Source organism: Morone saxatilis, unplaced genomic scaffold, assembly GCF_004916995.1.
Source record: "Morone saxatilis isolate NCDOM2014 unplaced genomic scaffold, NCSU_SB_2.0 Contig22, whole genome shotgun sequence".
In the NCBI taxonomy this organism is placed as follows: domain Eukaryota; kingdom Metazoa; phylum Chordata; class Actinopteri; family Moronidae; genus Morone; species Morone saxatilis.
The window spans coordinates 14,749,109-14,754,156 of record NW_023339785.1 but is presented as its reverse complement, the minus strand read 5'-3'; the positions used below and the strand labels follow the sequence as shown (position 1 = coordinate 14,754,156).

Here is a 5,048-nt window from a genome sequence, read left to right as displayed (position 1 = left end):
AGTGAAAATGCTCTCAAGAGGAGGAACCAAACTACAATGAGTCCAAGCTCATGTATTGCTCACTTTACATTACACTGACACCAGGTGGCCAAACGTCTCGCTGCAGATAAGTCTAAAGTTTTGTAGCACATTTGATAAATGGTAAATCATTTCGTAGCTACAGCAAATCTCTTACCAAACATAGTCGAGTAACTGGAATGAGGGGAGGAGGAGGTGGACACCTCAGTAAACTATCAAACTCAAAACTTCCTTCAAATATAGCTTTATTTGAAGGAAAACAAATGTCTTTCAGAATGTGTTGCTAATTCTGCAAAACATTGGCAGCTATTATTTATTCTATCCAATTAAGTTTTATGTAATAATTATACTAGATCATGTAATTTTTTGCTTTAAGATTTTTTCTTTTTCATCAATATATATTGGAAAATGAGATCAAACATGTTCAGCACCATGGACAGCGACTACAACTTACTCAGTAAGTCTAGCTCCTGAAAGTATTATAATTCTATTTCTATTTCAGGTTTCTTGTACAATCATGCACCATAAACTCCAGCATAATTTCTGTGTTCATGCTATATGACAATGTACAAATGTAAACAAAAGACTTAAGTTTGCAATATAGTGTGTATGGTGATAACGCTGATGCAGTACGCTCATGTATCTGGGGTCAGTCACCTCTCCTTTGTTGAAAGCAGGATATCTCTCAACTCAGTGCACAAGCAACTAAAACTCAACTGTAAGTACACCTTTATGATATCCACAATTTTTTAATTATCGTACACTTGTAAAAATGCTATTGAAAAAGCAAATATGAAGGCAGAGTGAAAAGAAAAATAATAAATTAATGGAAAATAAAAACCAAAGAACATCAAAACCTTATGGCCTGCAAGAACAGTGCATTCAGTTAAAACTGTATATAAGAGAAGGCAGAATGCTGATGGTGCTTTTCAAACTACTGACAAAATGTATTAACTAGAAAGTACTCATGAAATGCTCAATTCATATTATTGTTTAACCATGCCTAGGTTAATCCATAAAATAAAAGAAAAAAGGATCACACCTGCAAAGGTAAACCACAGAGCAACCAATGGATTCAACTCCATACTTTGGAAAACAAATCCTATGGTATGACTTGAGTGTCTAAAACAAATAAACAAATTTAATAGTCTGCAACCAAAACTCTTAATCTGCTACAAATCTCCTTCAAATGTAACTACAACTAAATAAGGATATTCACTGACGCGAGTTAGACCACAGTGTTTTCCTAATCTCAACCAACTATTTGAGTTATTTGCCAACATTTAACAATCACTTAACAATGCACTTTCCTTATAGGAAAATGATTTAACACATGAGATCATCTCAGATACCAATTCCAGTTTATAATCTGGATAAAAAGAAACACTTGGTGTGAAATTTCCAGATCTGGTTAGTTGAATCTGTTGAATATGTATGTAAGTGGATACATTTTCCTCAAATGCCGATAAAAACACAAATATCCCCTAATGCTACCTCTAATAGTAATACCTCCAAGCAATTTAGGGGAGAAAAACTAAACTAAACAACACACAACACGCATGTATAAATGTGCCTTACCTCTCCAGATGCACTCCTCCTGTCGTATTTGCATGGCTTGCCGGCACTATAGTTAGATCTATACTTCATTCCTGGGTCCAACTAACATGTACCGTTTGTCTCCAGATCTGGTAACTGGATGCGTGGACCACAGATGGTCCCGTCATAATTAGGCTTTGTAGATATTTAGGAAGTATAGTCTGTAGATTTACGAGCACTGCATTGCAATCAGCACGATGATACTGACGAAGAAAAAGTACAGAAACTGGAGCCAAAGTTATCTCAGATAGGGAAAGTCACATCATTCCCTCCTATCCTTTGTTGAAACTTTTTAAAACATCAGAAGCAGGCAAAGCCTCTTTGCTCCACAAGTTTGGCAATCACAGTAGCTGTTGCTGAGGAGTGAAACGTTTGCATTGTCTTTCACCAGTATGACCAGTTTAGTGCTCGGGCTCGTCTGTCGTCTGTTGAATGAGCGAAGTGTTCTGATCTGTTCCTCATATAGGCGGTCAAAACAAAGGAGACTGTGGTTCGAGTAATTCCTGCGTGAAAACAGTAACCAGCCGTTATATCCTATAATCAGCGGTCATAGGCTTCTGACTTTAGTCCACAAGTTTGTTATCCCTGCTTTCACATTGCGGGGAATCTCTCCACACTTTCAGCAGAAACCGTTGGAGCTGACTGGATACAGGATGGTACTGAGCGTTGTTCGTTCTGGATCCCATGAATGAACAGTTCACTGTGCGTTGCTGCTTTAGTGCGAGTTCCAGAATTGAGGGCAACAAAACTTGGAACTGAACGTTTTCAGAGGTTACAAAAATCCAAACTTTTAGTGCCATTATTCTCATTTTCAGATGTTAATGGTTTAGAAATTTGAAGCAATTTTACTTTTCCTGGCTTCACATCTCTTGAGAATATGATAGGATATAAAGGAGCATTGTCATTCTCATCGCGGATCAAAAAGCTTTAACAGAAAAAAGAGAGATCCCTGGATGGTTACCCTCTGTTGCATAGAAAGTATATGGAACTCAGTAAAAACTCTGGGACTGTTGTCATTCACATCTGGACAACAAACTTATTGTCTTTTCAGATGATAATGGTGGTTGACCAGCGTCTTTTTTGCCGTAATTGTTAGTTTTCAGTATTGTGACTGTTTCTCTCGTCCAGAGGGGGATTTGGTTTACTAATGAATACATTTTTCTTGAAGGAACGGTGGACAAGCAAACGGAACATCCTCATTTCAGCACAAATAATTTTCCATTGAGTTCCAGAAGTCCAAGTTTCATTTACACTGATTAGGGAACTGTTAGTTCCAGTTCTGGAATCTTCAGGGATTGAACTTGAAAATGAGGTAACCTCCAATCTCAGGGCATTATCAATTAACGTCAACTATCCTGATAATTACGCTCTTTATAATGACGCTTTTTTCTGTAGTCAGAGGAGCCAGACCTTTATCTGATGCTTGAATTTCAATTTCATATTTGTCCTTCTCCTCATAGTCTATTATACCTTTCACAGTTATTTCACCTGTCGATGGATTGATATCAAACAAGTTTAATAATCTATGACTCACACTGTTGCTAAAGGAATAAACTACATCTCCGTTCGGGCCGTCATCTAAATCAGTTGCATTCACTTGTACGACTATTTTGTCAACTGGGGCATTTTCATCGAGCATCACGGAGTAAACATCGTTAGAGAAAACTGGTGCGTTATCATTAACATCTAAAACATTTACTATAATATTCATGTCACCAGATTTCGGAGGTTTACCTCCATCCAGCGCGGTCAGCACTAATGAGTGACTTCCTGCAGTTTCCCTGTCTAATGATTTTTGAACAATTAATATTGGTATTTTACCATCTTCTCCTTTATCTTTAACTTCTAAACGGAAGTGGTCATTGTGACTGAGTTTATAGTGCTGAACAGAGAAGGGACCACCGTCTGGATCGCGAGCTGCTTTTAGCTGAATACGCACTCCGGGTAAAACAGACTCTGAAATCTCCAGCGTTTTCTCTTTCTCTGGGAAACTGGGAGAATGATCGTTTATATCCAGGACTTCCACTCCTACGTAGTGTACCTCCAGTGGATTTTCTAGCACTGTTTTCAGATTTATCAAACAGGTGCTGCTTCGCTCACATACTTCTTCCCTGTCAATCTTCCGGCTTACGTACAGGATGCCCTCATTCTGATCTACATGGAAAAGAGGTTCCATACCGCTAGAAACAATGCGATACTTCCTGTCTTTCAACGTGCTCTTGTCTAATCCCAAATCCTTTGCTATATTCCCGACCACAGTTCCTTCGTTAACTTCCTCAGAGATGGAATATCTTAATTGCGCTGAGGCCACAGTCCACAAAAGCACCGCAACCACGAAGCCGATCCACCGTCTTCTCGCCCTTCTTACCTCGCGTCCTCTTTGTTCCATTATCACAAATTAAACTGTTATCGATTCCTCACGGGGTAAATTGTAGGCAATCAATCCAACATATCTGGGTATGTAAATGTTCGCTCTATTTCAAAAATGTTAAAAACACGGGGCAGTATGTATAAAGGCAGCAGAAAGGCAGCAGAAAGCCACCAAGCGATTCTGCCAGTATCGAACTGAGAGGGCTAAAAAGAGGTGGAACCTAAATGCAGTGACGATGAGCTATGGCCATTTTTTTCCTAACACACTGACACCATGCGATGTCTGTGCTCACTACAAGGAAATTATAGTTTCTTCAGCTATTTTTATTGCAGAGTGGCAAAGTTTTATGTTTATTTACGTTGACCCTATGCATTGTGGGTGGCAGGTGAGGAGATTCCTTCAAGTGACCAAACACTTCTTTTGACTGAAGATAGAGACATCCAATCCGCCCAAAATGTTTGATGCTTACATATAATAACTTTGAATTTCATTCGTTAAATATTTATGAACAAAAAAGTATGAGGTAACTGCATTTACAAAGGAGTGGTAACATGTATTAACAGGAATCTCAAGACATGAGAAAAAAGCTATCAGCACCATGGACAGCGAATAATGCCAGTTATAACTCAGCCCAGCGACATGTGTGACTTTATATTTCATCATTGAAAACTTAAACCACTTCATGGTCCAACTGTAATTGCACAATGTTCAACACTTTGCAAACTGTTATTTAATAAATCACGGTATGTTCTAATACTGACAGGATTTTCAGAGCATAGTGAAAAACCAGGAGACTAGTCAATAGCTAAACAAACAGATGTGTAATCATATATGTCAACTTGTACTAGCAGCTGTTGTTATAGGTACAACTATGATTAAAAGGACGGATAAGATTAGTCAAATTACAACTGAGAACTGCTCAAGTCAACGGCGACACTTCACAAAAGTATATTATGATGCCAAGCAAAGGGACATATGTGGTATAGTCAGCAAAAGATTGACTGAACAGTGGAAACTAGCCAGGGTATTTAAAATAAACGTCTTACCTCTCCAGATGCCCTCC

At 38.4% G+C, this 5,048-nt stretch overlaps 2 pseudogenes; both read right to left on the bottom strand.

The window, feature by feature from the left end:
* Positions 1-1,654: 1,654 nt before the first annotated feature.
* On the bottom strand, positions 1,655-2,631 carry LOC118334003 (annotated as a pseudogene).
* Positions 2,628-4,047, bottom strand: LOC118334002 (annotated as a pseudogene).
* Between the last annotated feature and the right edge of the window lie 1,001 nt (positions 4,048-5,048).